This window comes from Triticum urartu, chromosome 1A (assembly GCF_056163025.1).
Source record: "Triticum urartu cultivar PI428250 chromosome 1A, HENAU_Tu73, whole genome shotgun sequence".
In the NCBI taxonomy this organism is placed as follows: Eukaryota; Viridiplantae; Streptophyta; class Magnoliopsida; order Poales; family Poaceae; genus Triticum; species Triticum urartu.
In genome coordinates this window covers 189,759,774-189,778,780 of record NC_141873.1, presented here as the reverse complement: position 1 = coordinate 189,778,780, position 19,007 = coordinate 189,759,774, and the positions used below count along the sequence as shown (strand labels likewise).

The 19,007-nt window shown below is 44.2% G+C and overlaps 1 pseudogene; it reads right to left on the bottom strand.

The window, feature by feature from the left end:
• Positions 1–13,208: 13,208 nt before the first annotated feature.
• On the bottom strand, positions 13,209–14,528 carry LOC147990562 (uncharacterized; annotated as a pseudogene).
• Between the last annotated feature and the right edge of the window lie 4,479 nt (positions 14,529–19,007).

Here is a 19,007-nt window from a genome sequence, read left to right as displayed (position 1 = left end):
AGAGGCTTCTCAAGTGTTCCTCATGTCAAAGAAAGATCAACTTGGATATCTTATTCAATCCAGCTTGAGGATTGAGAAAGGATTGGCCACCCTGACTCAGAACAAAGAGAACCTAGAGAGGATCATTGAAACAAAATTCTATGATCTTGACTTGAAGGTGACAGAGATGCAGATAGCTGTTGAGCTGCTCCAAGAAGAAGCTGAATAGAGGAAAGGGAAAGCTACCACAGATGCCTTTCAGAGAGTGCCTTGGGCACAGAGATCTGCCGCAGTGCCTGTGATAGATACACGAGCTACTACATCAGCACCTGCAGCCATAGCATTAGTAGCCCCTCCAGTTGCCACTCCACCAGCTCCTACAACTTCAACGGATGCATTTGTCCTTGGAGTCCTCTCAACGCCTCCTCCCGAAGATCAAGCCTAGAGAGGTGCATAACACTATGCATTTTCGAGCTTTTTGGTAACTTGTTGCCAAAGGGGGAGAAAGTGTATAGATCATAGGCTTCATGAGAGAGAGTGTTTTGCTTCTCATTGTTTCTTTTGCTACTTGTTTGATACCTTTTCGTGTGCTTGCTTGGATGTTACACTTTGTGTGAGATACTTGTATGATCATGTGTTTGATCATATCATACCTTAATGCTTGTGCTTGAATGATGCTACTATCTATCTCTCATGTATGATCATTCACTTTGGCTTGGTGATGAGTGCATATTTCATATTCTATCATTTTTAGTGCTTCACCAAGATGTATGTGACATGAAAGAGTAACCCATGATCCTAATCGATTGTGCATTTGCATTCAAAAGCAAATTTTAAATAATGCACAAATTTAGGGGGAGATCTTACTTATCACATACTTCTCAAAGCGACGATATATTTCACTCTTATTATCATTTGTTGAAGCTTTGATCTATATGTTGTCATCAATTACCAAAAAGGGGGAGATTGAAAGTGCAACTAATCCCTGGGTGGTTTTGGTAATTCTTAACGACATATAGCTCATTGACCTAACACTCTCTCAATATGATCATTTCAGATAGTTCAATGATAGGCATGGCATGGACTAGAGATGTGGACCCCTCAAAATGCTAAGGACACATATTGGCTCAAGCTCAAGACTCTACATTTTTATTTTAGTGATCCAAGATCACATTGAGTCCATAGGAAAAGCCAATACTATTGAAAGGGGATGAGGTGTTGCTTAATCAGTTCGGTCTAACCGATAGGATCTCGATCTCACCGAGGTGGGATTGCAAACTTGTCTCCCTTCATAACGTTTCGGTCTAACAGAGATGAGCGATCAGTCCCACCGAGTTCCCAATGCAAACTCTCTGTTTCCTTTTCGTAATGTTTTGGTCCCACCAAAATTAGCGATCAGTCCCACCGAGTTTTCCTGACCAACTCTCTGTTTTCCTATTACAGAAATCGGTCTCACCGAGTTCATGTGATCGGTCTCACCGAGATTATGTTATGCCCTAACCCTAATGAAATCGGTCCCACCGAAAATCCTAATGTTCACATTTTGAACTAAATCGGTCTGACCGAGTTTAACTATTCGGTCCCATCGAGTTTGGTAAATTGTGTGTAACGGTTAGATTTTGTGTGGAGGCTATATATACCTCTCCACCCATCCTCCATTCATGGAGAGAGCAATCAAAACGTGCCTACACCTCTACCATTCATTTTCTGAGAGGGAACCACCTACTCATGTGTTGAGACCAAGATATTCCAATCCAACCATAAGAATCTTGATCTCTAGCCTTCCCCAAGTTGCTTTCCACTCAAACCATCTTTCCACCAAATCCAAATCTGTGTGAGAGAGAGAGAGTTGTGTGTTTGGGAGACTATCATTTGAAGCACAAGAGCAAGGAGTTCATCATCAACTCACCATCTATTACCTTTTGGAGAGTGGTGTCTCCTATATTGGTTAGGTGTCACTTGGGAGGCTCCGTCAAGATTGTGGAGTTGAACCAAGGAGTTTGTAAGGGAAAGGAGATCCCCTACTTCGTGAAGATCTACCCAAGTGAGGCAAGTCCTTCATGGGCGATGGCCATGGTGGGATAGAAAAAGGTTGCTTCTTCATGGACCCTTCATGGGTGGAGCCCTCCGTGGACTCGCGCAACTGTTACCCTTCGTGGGTTGAAGTCTCCATCAACGTGGATGTACGATAGCACCACCTATCGGAACCACGCCAAAAATCTCCGTGTCTACATTGCATTTGCTCCCTCCAAACTCCTCCCCTTTACCTTCATATGCAATGATTTACATTCCGCTGCTATACTCTTAGATTTGCATGTGTAGGTTGATTGCTTGACTTGTGCTAAGTTGCTAAAATCTACCAAGACTAAAAATTGGGAAAAGGCTAGATTTTTATTTGGTCAAGTAGTCTAATCACCCACTCTAGACATACTTTCGATCCTACACCCTCCCTTGACGCTAATTGCTGGGTGTTCACCGCCTTTTGGTGGCTCACAAACAGGTTGGGCCCGCCGCCTGCTGGCCGTACCAACCGCCCATCGTGGGTGCGTGGCTCCCTATGTCATAGGTGATGTCACGGGCTGCATGGCAATAGTGCCCCGCTGGGTGAGGGGTGTCTTCTTGGTACACCCGCACTGTGGCCACGCCCAGCCCTAGATTCGAGGGTGGCAGGTTGTACTGTAGCCACGCCCCGTCTCGTTGCAGTGAATGGGTGCAAACTTTGAGGTGGCACAGGGCCGCCTGCTAGCTGCCGGCCCCATGGGTGCCGTCTGTTGGGGTCGCGCCGTCTTCTGGCAGCTGGCCGTCGGACTAGACGGCCCAAAGAATCAATCTTTCGCCCACGAGGTGTGAGGAGCGCAGCCGTCCCCGACGTCTCTAAATACCATGGGGGGCTGATGAGGCTACCCGTGGTTATTTACTCCGACAGTAGTCCCCGAAGCTGGTGGGGCGCCACGGCCGGAATCGAGGAGCCTCAGCAGCTTCCTACTGCGAGTGGTCTGGTACTCTTGCTTCGTCCGTCTTCCGGAGATGCCAACTATTAGGAGCCGGCCAAGGAGCGGCCAGCCGACTGGTGAATTCGAAACGTCGGGGTAGAGGTCGAGCTGTTGTTTGCTTTATCACTAAGTAGTATTTATTTCATGTTCTAAGTTGTTCTCTATCTTTACTTATGGATATGGAACACGAAACACCAAAAAATTAGTGGTACTTGCTACTCATGGAGATGGGGAACCTCCTAAAACCCTCGATCCTTGTTATGCGATAAATATTATGCACTACTTTGATAATCCTGAGAAAACCCCATTCAACATGATAATGGGAGTAACATTGGATCAACGTGAATACTTTAGGGATTATCGCTTGACACAAAAAGGGAAACTATCATGGGATCAACTTGATATGTTGCATTGGTATGCTTGGAATTTATGCCAGAGATATGATTATGTTGGGAAATGTAGCATGCAATTTCAAAAAATTCCTACGCTCATGCAAGATCTATCTAGGATATGCATATCAATGAGAGGGGGAGAGTATGTCCACGTACCCTCGTAGACCGAAAGCGGAAGCGTTTGACAATGTGATTGATGTAGTCGAACTTCTTCTCGTTCCGACCGATCAAGCACAGAACGTACGACACCTCCGAGTTCTGCACACGTTCAGCTCGATGACGTCCCTCAAACTCTTGATCCAGCAAAGTTTTGAGGGAAAGTTCCATCAGCACAACGGCATGGTGACGGTGATGGTGAAGTGATCCGCGCAGGGCGTTGTCTAAGCACTACGTGAATATGACCGGAGGCGTAAACTGTGGAGAGGAGCGCCGCACACGACTAACAACTATTGATGTGTGTTCTAGCGGTGCCCCCCACATATATATAGGTGGGAGAGGGAGATGGGATGCAAGGGGTGCCCCATGTAGGAGTAGTCCTACTTGGGCGCCTACTCCAAGTGGGCCTCCCCCCTTCCATATCCATCGGAGGGGGAAGGAAAGAGAGGGGGGAGGGGAAGGAAAGGGGGAGGCTGAATCCTTCCCCTTTCCTTCTCCCTTCCCTTCCGTTCCTTCTCCTCCTATTCAGCCTATAGGGGGCGCACCAGTCCCTTTTGGGGCTGTTCTGCCCCTCTCTTGGCCCATCAGGCCCATATAGCTTGCCAGGGGTTGCCCGGTACCCCTTTCGGTGACCCGATACGTACCCGGTACCCCCGGAACACTTATAGTGTCCAAATACTATTGTCCTATATATGAATCTTTACCTCTTGACCATTTTGAGACTCCTCGTCATGTTCGTGATCTCATCCGGTACTCCAAACAACATCCGGTCACCAAATCACATAACTCATATAATACAAAATCTTCATCAAACGTTAAGCGTGCGGACCCTACGAGTTCGAGAACTATGTAGACATGACCGAGACACCTCTCTGGTCAATAACCAATAGTGGAACCTGGATGCTCATATTGGTTCCTACATATTCTATGAAGATCTTTATCGGTCGTACCGTAATGACAACATACATTATTCCCTTTGTCATCGGTATGTTACTTGCCCGAGATTTGATCATCGGTATCTTCATACCTAGTTCAATGTCATTACCGGAAAGTCTCTTTACTCGTTTTGTAATACATCATCCTGCAACTAACTCATTAGTCACATTGCTTGCAAGCCTTATTATGATGTGCATTACCAAGAGGGCCCAGAGATACCTCTCCGATACTCGGATTGACCAATCCTAATCTCGATCTATGCCAACCCAACAAACACCTTCGGAGATACCTGTAGAGCATCTTTATAATCACCCAGTTACGTTGTGACATTTGATAGCACACAAGGTATTCCTCTGGTATCCGAGAGTTGCATAATCTCATAGTCGAAGGAATATGTATATGACATGAAGAAAGCTATAGCAATAAAACTGAACGATCAACATGCTAAGCTAACGGATGGGTCTTGTCCATCACACCATTCTCCTAATGATGTGATATTGTTTATCAAATGACAACACATGTGTATGGTTAGGAAACTTAACCATCTTTGATTAGCGAGCTAGTCTAGTAGAGGCTTACTAGGGACATGGTGTTTTGTCTATGTATCCACACATGTATCAAGTTTCCGGTTAGTACAATTCTAGCATGAATAATAAGCATTTATCATGATATAAGGAAATATAAAAAAACAACTTTATTATTGCCTCTAGGGCATATTTCCTTCAGATTATACTTGTTGCTCTAGGATGAACGCTCCACACCTTCCCTTTTCATGCAAATTTAAAGAAATTGTAACCTTAGCTTCTTATGCTAATGGTTGATATGATTATTATAATGTGGAACGAATAGAAGAATTTGTTGCATTTAAGGGTGCTTATGAAATTGAATCTCTGTTGGAAAAGTTTGAAGCTTTTGATGATGATGTTTATAGACCTATAATTTTTGCCATCCTTAAATATTGCTATGATAATTATAAATACAATTCCGATATTGATGAATTTACTGAGAAAGTCTCCACTGTCTAAGAAGAGACTAATATTTTGCAGGAGTCTATGGAAGAGGAAATTGATGAAACTGTGAGGTAATTGGATGAAAAAGATGATGAGGAGAGTGAAGAACAAAAGGAGGAAGAGCGGATTAGCTACCCATGCCCACCTTCTAATGAGAGTAACTCTTCAAATCATAAATTATTCAATATACCTTTGTTCTTACCGAAGGATGAATGCTATGATAATTGCTATGATCCCATTGATTCATCTGAAATATCACTTTTTGATGAACTTGATGCTTCCTATGCTTGTGGCCATGGTGCCAATATGAATTATGCTTATGGAGATGAACTTGCTATTATTCCTTATGTTAAGAATGAAATTATTGCTATTGCACCCACACATGATAGTCCTATTATCTTTTTGAATTCTCCAAACTACACTATAGCGGAGAAGTTTGCACTTATTAAGGATTTCATTGATGGGTTGCCTTTTACCGTTGAACATGATAATTTTGATGAATGTAATACGCATGTGCTTGCTGCTCCTAGTTGCAATTATTATGAGACAGGAACTACATCTTCGCCTCTTTATGTTTCCAACACGATAAAATTGCAAGAAACTGCTTATGCTATGTATTGGCCTTTACTTGATGTGCATGAATTGTTCTTTTATGACATGCCAATGCATAGGAAGAGAGTTAGACTTCGTCATTGCATGATTTTATGTTGCTTTGTGCTCACAACTAAATTACAAATCATTGCCAATTCAAATTGGCTTTCATATACCTCGGGATCCGGGTGGATCCATTACTTGAGCACTTTATGCCTAGCTTAATGGCTTTAAAGAAAGCGCTGCCAGGGAGACAACCGGAAGTTTTAGAGAGTCATTTTATTTCTGTTGAGTGCTTTTATATAGTTTAAAAACAAAAAAATATAGAGGGGAAACTAAAAAATTTTCTAAAAGAGAAGCGATTGAAAGGTGATGAATTGGAGAAGTGAGGGTCGACCTTGAACACTTGTGTTCATGCTCATGGAATTTTTTTAGAATTTTTCATGAAGATTCTCACAAAAATAATTACCCCCTTGTACAAATCCTTTGTATTGTAAAATTATTGTGCCAAGATTTGCCTTTAGGATGGGTAGATTGCTTGTTGGTATGAGCGGTGTAAAAACAGAAACTTTGGCCGTAGCGCATGAATTTTCACTTTTTACTGGAATGCCAGACGTTTCTGAAACTTTTTGCACAGTCTTTATATACATTTTTTTTATTTTGTCCTAATTTTGCGAAATTTTTGGAGTACTAGAAGTATGGTAGATGTTCAGATTGCTACACACTGTCCTGTTTAAGACATATTCTGTTTTTGATGCATTGTTTTGCTTATTTTGATGAAACTATCGATTTTTATCGGTGGTATAAACCATGGTAACTTTATATTATAGTAGCTAAAATGCAAAAACAAAATTTGAATTCGTTTGCAACAGTACTTAGAGTAGTGATTTGCTTTATTATACTAACGGATCTTACTGAGCTTTCTCTTTAGTTTTGTGTGGATGAAGTGATCAAAGATTTAGGAGGTCTCGATATGAGGACAAGGAGGAGAGGCAAGATGTAATGCCCCGGACACACCCGCCGGTGGTCGTTACTCCTGGCGGGATCTAGACTGGCCCCACAGATCAATACTAGTCTTTTCTGCGCACTTTTGTCCTCACTCATGCGCACCCGGGAGCAACTTCCCGGTCGGTCACCCATCCTGACACTACTCCAAGCTGAGCACGCTTAACTTTGGAGTTTTGTCCGAATGGGCTCCCGGAAAAGAAGGAATTCCTTATTAATATGAGTAGTCTATCATCCCTAATAAACCAGGAAATCACATACACCCCCGCTCAGAGGAATCGACGTCCTCGTCGGGCCACAGGAACGTTCCCTCTTGGCACATACATCTGTGCATCCAGTCTGGTACATGTGCCATGCTGGGTGCCACAACGGGTCACAAACGTCATGAACAACATGACCGCGCACCTATCCGCAAACATCCATGTAACTGCGAGGGTTGGCTCTGATACCAACTTGTAACGCCCCGGACACACCCGCCCGTGGTCGTTACTCCTGGCGGGATCTAGACTGGCCCCACAGATCAATACTAGTCTTTTCTGCGCACTTTTGTCCTCACTCATGCGCACCCGGGAGCAACTTCCCGGTCGGTCACCCATCCTGACACTACTCCAAGCTGAGCACGCTTAACTTTGGAGTTCTGTCCGAATGGGCTCCCGGAAAAGAAGGAATTCCTTATTAATATGAGTAGTCTATCATCCCTAATAAACCAGGCTATCACACAAGAGCTCAAGCTTGGGGATGCCCAAGGCACCCCAAGTAAATATTCAAGGAGACTCAAGCGTCTAACCATGGGGATGCCCCGGAAGGCATCCCATCTTTCTACAACAAGTATCAGTATGTTTTCATTCTAGTTTCATTCATGTGATATGCGTAAATCTTGGAGTGTCTTTTGCATTTAGTTTTCACTTTTCTTTTATGCACCATGCTGGTATGAGATACTTATATCTTTTGATTGTGGCTTTATAGAATACTTCATGTGCTTCACTTATATCATTTGAAGTTTGGATTGCCTATTTCTCTTCACATAGAAAACCATTGTTTGTAGAATGTTCTTTTGCTTCACCTATATTTATAAAGAGCATGATCTTTTGTAGAAAGAATTAGACTCTCATGCTTCACTTATACCTATTTAGAGAGTCAACAAGAATTAGTCAATTACATGGTTAGTCATGAAATCCTACATATAACTTATGGATCACTGGATATGATATGCTTGATTCCTTGCAATAGTTCTACAATTTAGAGATGGAATATGTGGGAGGTACTAGTAAACGGTTGTGGTTAGTAAGAATATTGGTGTTAAGGTTTGTGATTCCCGAAGCATGCATGTATAGTCTCTCGTTATGCTATGAAGTTGGAGCATGATTTATTATTGATTGTCTTCCTTATGAGTCACTACTAGGGAAAACCTTATACACCAAGGTATAGCAGTAGCACTGGTCAAAACTAAGTGCTACTGCTACTTAGTAGTAGCACTTGTCTAATAGCACTAGTGGCAGTCGAGGACGAGCGATGGTCTTTTCTTACCAATCTATCCCCCTAGGGGCATGCATAGTACTTTGCTTCGAGGGCTAATAAACTTTTGCAATAAGTATATGAGTTCTTTATGAATAATGTGAGTCCATGGATTATACGCACTCTTACCTTTCCGCAATTTACTAGCCTCTATGGTACCGTGCATTGCCCTTTCTCACCTAGAGAGTCAGAGCAAACTTCGCAGGTGCATCCAAACCCCGTGATATGATATGCTCTATCACACATAAGCCTTATTATATCTTCCTCAAAACAACAACCATACCTACCTATTATGGCCTTTCCATAGCCATTCCGAGATATATTGCCATGCAACTTCCACCGCTTCCTTTTTGATGACTTGAGCATTCATTGTCATATTGCTTTGCATGATCGTAAGATAGCTAGCATGATATTTCCACGGCTTGTCTGATTTGTGATATCGTTGTTATGCTAGATCATTACACATCCTAGTACACTGCTAGAGGCATTCATATAGAGTCATATTTTGTTATAGGTATTGAGTTGTAAGTAAATAGAAGTGTGATGATCATCAATTATTCATTTTTAGAGCATTTCCCCAGTCAGGAAAGGATGATGGAGACTATGATTCCCCCACAAGTCGGGAATGAGACTCTGGACAAAGAGAGAAAAAAAGAAAAAAAGAAAAATAATAAAAATAAAAATAATAAAAAAGGAAATAAAAATGAAATAAAAGTGAAATAAAAAAGGAAAAAAGAAAAAGAGAGAAGGGGCATGCTAGTTCCACACTTGTGCTTCAATGTAGGACCATGTTTTTCATATGGAGAGTCTCCTATGTTGTCACTTTCATATACTAGTGGGAATTTTTCATTATAGGATTAGATGCACACCCACTTAGTTTTCATATTGAGCTTTCATACACTTATAGCTCTCAGTGCATTCATTGCATGGCAATCCCTACTCCTCGCATTGATATCAATTGATGGGCATCTCCATAGCCCGTTGGTTAGCCGCATCGATGTGAGACTTTCTTACTTTTTTGTCTTCTCTATATTTACCCCTATCATCATACTCTATTTCACCCGTAGTGCTATATCCATGGCTTGCGCTCATGTATTGCGTGAGGGTTGAAAAAACTGAAGCGCGTTAAAAAGTATGAACCAATTGCTCGGCTTGTCATCGGGGTTGTGCATGATAAATACTTTGTGTTAAGAAGACAGAGCATGACAATACTATATGATATTGTAGGGATAACTTTCTTTAGCGTTGATATTTGGAAAGACATGATTGTTTGTTGGGATGCCTGAGCATTGATGTCTTTATGTCAAATTATAGACTACTTCTTTGAATCACTCGTGTCTTAATATTCATGCCGTGACTGGACATATGATCGAGTTTATGCTAGGTAGCATTCCACATCAAAAATTATCTTTTTTTTATCATTTACCTACTCGAGGACGTGTAGGAATTAAGCTTGGGGATGCTAATACGTCTCCGTCATATCTATAATTTTTTATTATTCCATGCCAATATTATACAACTTTCACATATTTTTGGTAACTTTTTATATGATTTATTGGGCTAACCTATTGATCCCATGCCCAGTGCCAGTTCCTGTTTTTTGCATGTTTTTTGTTTCGCAGAAAATCCATATGAAATGAAGTCCAAACTCGATAAAAATTTACGGAGAATTATTTTCGAATATATGTGATTTTTGGGAGGTGGAATCAACGCAAACGGGGGCCCGCAGGCCCCAAGATACACCAGGGCGAGCCCATGTGTCTTATGCTCTCCTCGATGGTTAGTTGGGGCCCTTCTTCTGGTGCATGAAAGATAATTTATGGAAAAAATTATGTAACTTTTTTTGTGCAATCGGAGTTATGGATCTCTGGGAATTTAAGAAACCGTGAAGGGCTAGATCTGGGGAACGCGAAACAGAAGAGAACAGAGAGGGAGATCCAATCTCGGAGGGGCTCCCTCCCCTCTGCCTCCATGGAGGCCATGGACCAGAGGGGAAACTCTCCTCCCATCGAGGGGGGAGGCCAAGTAAGAAGAAGGAGGGGGGCTCTCTCCCCCTCTCTCTCGGTGGGGTTGGAGTGCCATCGGGGCTAGGATTGTGACGTCGATCTACATCAACAATCTTGCTACCGTTAATACCAACTCTCTCCCCCTCTATGCAGCGGTGTTACACCTCTTCCCCTCCACTGTAATCTCTACTTAAACATGGTGCTCAACTCCATATATTATTTCTCAATGATCCATGGTTATCTTATGATGTTTGAGTAGATCCATTTTGTCCTGTGGGTTAATCGTGATCTTGGTTGGTATGATTGTATATTTTCTTTATGGTGTTGTCCTACGGTGCCCTCCGTCTCGTGCGAACGTGAGGGGCCCCCGCTGCAAGGTGTTGAAATACGTTCATGGTTCGCTTATGGTGGGTTGCGAGAGTGACATAAGCTTAAACCCGAGTAGGTGGGTTGTTGCGCATGGCATAAATAGGACTTGATACTTAATGCTATGGTTGGGTTTCACGACCTTAATGATCTTTAGTAGTTGCGGACGCTTGCTATAGTTACAATCGTAAGTGCATATCATCCAAGTAGAGAAAGTATGTTAGCTCATTCCTCTCCCTCATGTAAAATTACAAGAATGATTACCGATACTTGTTATCAAATTCCTAGGGACAAATGACTTTCTTGTTGACAAAAGCTATCTACTTTTATTACATTGCAATTTATTTGTAGTTTTTATTCTCGCAAAGTACCCTAGTTTTATCCTTGCAAAATAGTTTCATACTTGTTTTCGGTAAAAGCAAACTTCAAGTGTGCGTGGAGTTGTATCGTTGGTCGATAGAACTTGAGGGAATATTTGTTCTACATTTAGCTCCTCGTTGGGTTTGACACTATTATTTATCGAAGAAGTCTACAAACGATCCCCTACACTTGTGGGTTATCAGAATACAAGTCTTTTATGTGCTCAAAGCCAATAACATTCAATTCAAGTTGGGTAACAAGCATGCATCTACGGGAAGAGCATCCACCACAACATTCTCTTTACCTTTGATGTACTTGATGGCATAAGGGAAAGACTCAATGAATTCACTCCACTTAGCACGAAGCTTGTCCAACTTAGTTTGACCCTTAAGATACTTAAGTGTTTCATGATCCGTGTGAAGAATGAACTCATGAGGGCAGAGATAATGCTCCCAAACATGCAAGACTCTCACTAAAGCATATAACTCTTCGTCATATATGGGGTAACTGAGTTGCGCTCTGTAAATATTTTCACTAAATTAAGCTATAGGGTGCTTCTCTTGCACTAACACTCCTATTCCATAACCTCTAGCATCGCAATGTATCTCAAATGGTTTATCAAAGTTGGGTAAAGCAAGCAAAGGAGCATGTGTAAGCAAATTCTTAAGCTCATCGAATGCGGTATCTTGGGATGGTCCCCAATCAAATGGTGCATTTTTCTTACTCAAAGCATGTAAAGGTAGAGCAATGGTGCTAAAATCCTTCACAAATCTACGATAGAAACCGGCTAAACCAAGAAAACTACGCACTTGTTGCAAGTTGGTTGTTTGGGGCCAAGTTTTAATAGCTTCAATCTTAGATTCATCTACATGAACACCCTTAGAAGACACACCGAAACCCAAGAAAACAAGCTTATCAACACCGAAAAGGTATTTGTCCATATTGGCATAAAGGTGCTCTTTCCTAAGGGTTTTGAATACGGTTATAAGATGGGTGACATGATCTTTGAGAGATTTGCTAAAGATAAGAATATCGACAAAATAGACCACAACAAATACATCAATGTATGGCCTAAGAACAAAATGCATGACTCGCATGAAAGTACCGGGTCCTTCGGATAAGCCCATTGGCATAACAAGCCATTCATATAAGCCGAACTTGGTCTTAAATGTGGTTTTCCATTCATCACCTTCTTGGATGCGTATTTGATAGTAGCCACTTTTAAGGTCAATCTTAGAGAAAATTGCAGCTCCGCTAAGCTCATCTAGCATGTCGTCTAAGCGTGGAATGGGGTAATGGTATCTAACAATGATAGCATTTATAGGACGACAATCAGAACACATGCGATATGTACCATATTTCTTGGGAACAAGGATTATCGGGATGGCGTATGGGCTCAAGCTTTCTTGTACATGGCCGCTATCGATGAGTTGTTGTACTTGCCATTGGATCTCCTTGGTTTCCTCGGGGTTGACGCGGTAGGGAGCCTTGTTAGGAAAAGGTGCTCTAGGGATGAGGTCGATGCGGTGTTTGATGCCTCGAAGCGGAGGTAGACCTGGAGGTAGCTCATCGGGCAATACATCTTGGAATTCCTGTAATAGAGAAGATAACACTAAAGGTAGATTGTGAGAGGTGTTAGTTTTAGGTGCCTCATCCTTGCATAAAAGGACATAGTGCATAACACTTGATGGGCTCTCACACACTTCTCTCATCTCACTTCTGAGGGAAATAGCACTAAGTTTTTCATGTCGCTCATCATGGAGGCACTCGATTTGGGCTTGTGGCGCTCACTATCTCTTTGGTGGTTCGCGCTCTCACTATTATCTCCATGATGGGTTGCTTGCTTGTTGGCGATCACTTGGCTTGGAGACATAGGTCGTTGAACATACTCCTTTCCTTTCATGTTGAAGCTATAGTGGTTTGTTCGCCTGTTGTGGATGACGCCTCGGTCAGATTGCCATGGTCGTCTAAGTAGGAGGTGGCAAACGGACATAGGAACAACATCACACTCCAAAGTGTGTTCATATGCTCCAATCTTGAAGGAAACTTGCACCATGTGCTCCACTTGAATAGTGCCGGAGTCGCTTAACCACTAGACCTGGTAGGGATGAGGGTGCTTCATATTGACCAATTGGAGCTTGGAGCATGGTTCCTCACTTGCCAAGTTATGGCAACTTCTTCCGTCGATGATGACCTTCATAGACCTTCCATTGATGCCGACCTTGGTGTGGAAGATATGGCATATTTGGTCCTCATCTTGTTGATGTTGAAGTGTCAAGACCTTGGAGACAACAAGAGCGGGGCTCGAATCTTCGTCAAAAAAGACTTGATCATCTTCATGTTGTTCGTGCTTCGGTGCATGGCCACTTGCTCAAGGGCCTCCATTTCCTCTTCACTCATGGAGTCATTTGTTTAGTCGTCGTTGAGGATCATGGTGTGCTTGTTGGTACACTCAAAGGACTTGTGGCCTCGGCCTCTGCATGTAAAGCACTTGATGGAAATTGTCTTGACGGTCTCATCCGGTGGAGTTGTAGATGATGAAACTCTCGGCTTGAATTTGCTTGTAGTAGGAGGACGACTTGAGGTGGTTGAAGTTTTCTTGTAACTTGATTTGTCGTCCTTGCTTGTAGGAGGTTTGGTCGAGGTAGTAGGCGTTGGAGTCGTTGAAGCTTAGTTGTTGGAGAAGCCGTAGCTCTTGGAAGAGTATTTGGAATACTTGAAGTCATCTTGCACTTGTCGCTCCGCCTTGGTGGCTTGGTGCACTAGCTCGATGAGGTTGGAGTAAGGTTGGAAGTCAGTGATCTTCTTGATAGGGTGATTGAGTCCATTCAAGAAACGTGGCATAGTTTGCTCATCATCTTCTGTGACATTTGCTCGAATCATGGCAATCTCCATTTCCTTGTAGTATTCTTCAACGATTTTTGTTCCTTGCTTGAGAAGTTGCAATTTCTTGAAGAGGTCGCGGTTGTAATACGTTGGCACAAAACATGCTCTCATGACATCCTTCATTTGCACCCAAGTAGTGATGGGTGGTTCACCTCTTGCCTCACGACGCTCATTGACTTTCTCCCACCAAATGAGGATGTAGTCTTGGAACTCAAGGGATACCATGGTGATCTCCTTCTCTTCCTCATAGTTGTGCAAACAAAAGATCTTGCCGATCTTCAATGCCCATGAAAGGTACAATTCGGGATCGTTGCTTCTGGTGAACTTGGGCATGGTGAATTTGAGCTTGCCATAGCATTTCTCTCCATTGTGTTGTGGCCGAGGATGATGTCGCCCTTGACGTGGAGGGTTGTCAACCTCGTGTTGCTCTTGCCTTGGAGGATTCCCATTATCTTGTTGCTCTTGGTGAATTTGTGGTTCTTGTCGAGCTTGTGGGACTTGTGGAGGAGCGTGCGGAACTTGTCGATGCAATCATGCTTGATAGTTCCTCTCTTGGACTTCTTCGTGAAGCACTTCTTCTTGCTCATGAGTATGCCGGTTGCGTGAGGCTCCGTTGTGACTTGTGTCTCGGAGGGCACATTACGCCTCAAGTGCTTGAGCTTCTCGTCGTTGTTGTTCTTGACGTTGTGCCTCGGCATCTTATTTGTCTTGGTGTTGGCGCTCGCTCTTCCTCTTGTTGGCATAGACATTTCCGTTCTTATGCTTGCGCAAGGGTAGCTTGATTTTGGCGATGTTGATGTTCTTGCACTCGAACTTGCTCTTGATGATCTGTGTCGTGTAGAGGATTGCGGTTTGCTTGACGGTCTTGGCGCGTTGCTCAACGTAGAGTGTTCGATGTCGGTGTACTTGAGCCGGAGATGGTGTCGTCGGAGAGTCGACTCGAGCGGCTCCACCTTGAATAGGATGAAGTTGTAGAAGAGTGGTTGACCAACAAGGCATGAATCTCATCCATTCTTGCATTGTTCTCTTGTTTTTGTTCATCCAACTTGTTGTCGAAGTATTCTCTTGTACGTTGCTCGGAGAGACGCAAGTCGGTGGCAAGGTTGTCAATGCGGTTGCTCAATGCTTGTTGTTCTTGATGCAAAGCTCGTTGTGCACCGAAAAGGTGGATCTTGGTGACGTAGGAGGTCGAGTCGTCGTCTTTCTTGATGAAGAGTGGGTTGGTATAAGAACTTGTCCTATGCATCATTGCAATAAATGTGTGAGTGGAAGAAGAAAAGAACTATACCAAATGTACCTTGACTGATGTTGAAGATGGATCAATGATCACTCAAATGTGTACCAAGGGAATAGCACAATTGGTAACAATTCTTGTCGGTTCTCACGCCTACACAAGTAAAAGCTTATGGTGGAGCTCGGTTAGGATGGTGGCACAAAAATTTTGTTATTGTTAGTGAGACTCATGTTGGGAATCGTTGCACGGAAAACAAAAAAAATTCTACACACACCCAATGATCTATCCATGGAGATGCATAGCAACGGGATGGGGAGTGTGTCTATGTATGATCGTAGACCGTAAGCGAAAGCATTTCACAACGTGGTTGAGGTAGTCAAACTTCTTCTCGCGTCAACTGATCAAGTACCGAACGCACGTCACCTCCGTGTTCTGCACACGTTTAGCTCGGTGATGTCCCTCGCCTTCTTGATCTAGCAAGACGTCAAGGTAGTAGATGAGTTCCGTCAGCACGACGGCGTGGTGACGGTGATGGTGAAGTGATCTCTGCAGGGTTTCGCCTAAGCACTACGAAAATATGACCGGGGGTGTAAACGGTGGAGGGGGGCGCCACACACAGCTAACAATTTATCTGGTGTATGCTAGGCACCCCTCCCACATTTATATAGGTGGGAGGGAGGGAGGAGCAGTCATAGGAGGCACCCAAGTAGGAGGAATCCTACTTGGAGTCCCCCCAAGGTGCCCCTGCCATATATAACCGAGGGGCAAGGAAAGAGGGGGGAGGGAAGGAAGTGGGAATCCTAATCCACACTTTCCTTTACCTTCCCCCTTTCCATCTCCTCCTAGGATGGCCCATATGGGGGGCGCACCAGCCCCTTGTGGCTGGTGTGTTTCCCCTCTTAGCCCATAAGGCCCATATCTTTTGCCGGGGGTGCCCGGAACCCCTTCCGGTGACCCGATAAGCACCCGGTACCCCCTGAAACACTTCTGGTGTCCGAATACCAATGTCATATATATATATCAATCTTTACCTCTTGAACATTTCGAGACTCCTGATCATGTCCGTGATCTCATCTGGGACTCCGAAGAACATTCGGTCACAAAATCACATAACTCATATAATACTATATCATCATCGAACGTTAAGCGTGCGGACCCTATGGGTTCAAGAACTATATAGATATGACCGAGACACCTCTCCGGTCAACAACCAATACTGGAACCTAGATGCCCATATTGGCTCCTACCTATTCTACGAAGATCTTTATCGGTCGAACCGTTGTGACAACATACGTAACTCCCTTTGTCCATCGGTATATTACTTGCCTGAGATTCTATCGTCAGTATCTTCATACATAATTCAATCTCGTTACCGGCAAGTCTCTTTACTCGTTCCATAATACATCACCTCATGACCAACTCCTTAGTCGTTTTCTTGCAAGCTTATGATGTGTATTACTGAGAGGGCCCAGAGATACCTCTTCGATACTGGGAGTGACAAATCCTCATCTCGATCTATCCAACTCAACAAACACCTTCGGAGATATCTGTAGAGCATCTTTATAATCACCCAGTTACGTTGTGAAGTTTGATAGCACACAAGGCATTCCTATGATATCCAGGAGTTGCATAATCTCATAGTCAAAGTGTCGCGGGAAACCACGACCACCTATGGGACCAGAAGGCCCCTTGCTAGTTCAGTAGGGGGGTGTCGCGTCGCACAAAGAGCAGACGAGCGTGGGGTAGCATGACAGAGATTACGCAGGCATTGTTACCCTGGTTAGGTCCGCCGCGAGGCATTAAACCCTATGCTTTGGTGGATTGATGGTGGAAAGGTGGTGGTGGAGCGTAGTACACTTGCCTGACAGGGGTTGCCTCAGGGCGGCAGTGGCCACACGCATATGGGGGTGTGAGTTATCCATCCTTCTAACCCTTTCTATAGTTTACATGGGCCTCCTTTTATAAATCAAGGGGTTACCACAATGGCAAAGTAGTCATTATGCACTGATAAGATAGCAAACAATACTATCATACCTAACTCTGCAGGCTAACAAGGTGCGTTAAATGCACCGCTCAACATCACATCATTGGTTGCCTAGCAAGGCTTGTCAGGCTATCTCGCCAGCTCCACACCTGCTTGCTTGACACGTCGCAGGACGGGTGTCATCTGCAGGTATTTCCCGTAGGGAGAGGCTGTCATGTGGCGAATGGCTGCCACTTAGTCAATTTGCGGCTTGACACCACACTGATTGACGACATGGGTCGTGGCAGAGTAGTTGGTGAGGTGGTTTTGCTTCGCTGTGTTTCGGCAGGCCCTGCCAGGATGTCTTGGATGTCTTCTTCCGGGGGTGGCCTCGCCCCTTGCCGAGCTTGCCTGTCTGGCAAAGGAGGCCCTTCTCCCGATGGTGTCTTGCTTCCCTGGCTTGATCTTGGTCCCTCTAATCTACAAGTTGGTCCTTCGAATCTCTTGGTTCGTTGTACCTCGACAATGCCTTGGCTTGGGTTGGTGCTTCAATCTCGTCCCCGTGCTTGTGCACTATCTGGGCACTCTTTAATCTGAATGGCATGCGGACAAAATAGTACGTACCACATGGAGTGATGAATGACGTCTTCTCTTCATCTTCCTTGGACATGAACATTTGGTGATACCCGGAATATGCATCCAGAAAGGGGAGAAAATCATAACCTGAAGTGGAATCCACAATCTGATTGATACGCGACAAGGGAAACGGATCCTTTGGGCAAGCTTTGTTGAGATATGTGAAATCTATGCAAAGCCACCATTTCCCGTTAGCCTTCCGGACTACCACTGGATTTGCCAACCACGTGGGATGCAACACTCCTCTAACCAAGCTAGCTGCCTCAAGTTTCTTGGTATCTTCCGCAATGAACTGTTGCCTCTGCAAGGCCTGCTTCCGGACTTTCTGCTTGACAGCACCGGCATGTGGGCACACAACAAGGTGGTGCTCAATTACCTCCCTGGGAACACCGGGGATATCAGATGGTTGCCAAGCAAACACATTGATATTCGCCCGCAGAAAGGCAACGAGCGCACTTTCCTATTTGTCATCGAGGGTGGCGTTGATAGTGAAAGTAACATCAATGCCAGCAGCCCTGTCGGGACCTTCTTCACTTGGGGTGCAGCGACCTTGGATCTTTTGCTGTTGGAACACTCCGGCACGTCGTCAACGGGTGCCGTGCACTCGGTGGGGGTACGCTTCCTAGACTCGTTGCCGGTGGCCCTACAATCCCTCTTCTTTCCTTTGCTTTCCTTAGTGGGAGGTGCTGCTGCCGCTGCCTTTGCGGTGACCGCGTCCCGGTACATCTTGTCCACACAAATGATTGCATCCTTCTCATCTGATGGGATGGTCATCACTCCCAGTGGCCCATGCATTTTCAAGGTGTTGTAGGCATAGTGGGATGCCGCCATGAACTTATCCAGGGCCGGGCGTCCAAGAATCCCATTGTATGGCAGGGGGAGATCGACCACATCAAACACAATCCTCTCAGTCCGGTAGTTCAGTTCTGCCCCAAACGTTACCGGAAATATGATCTTTCCCTTAGGATGGCTCCTGCCA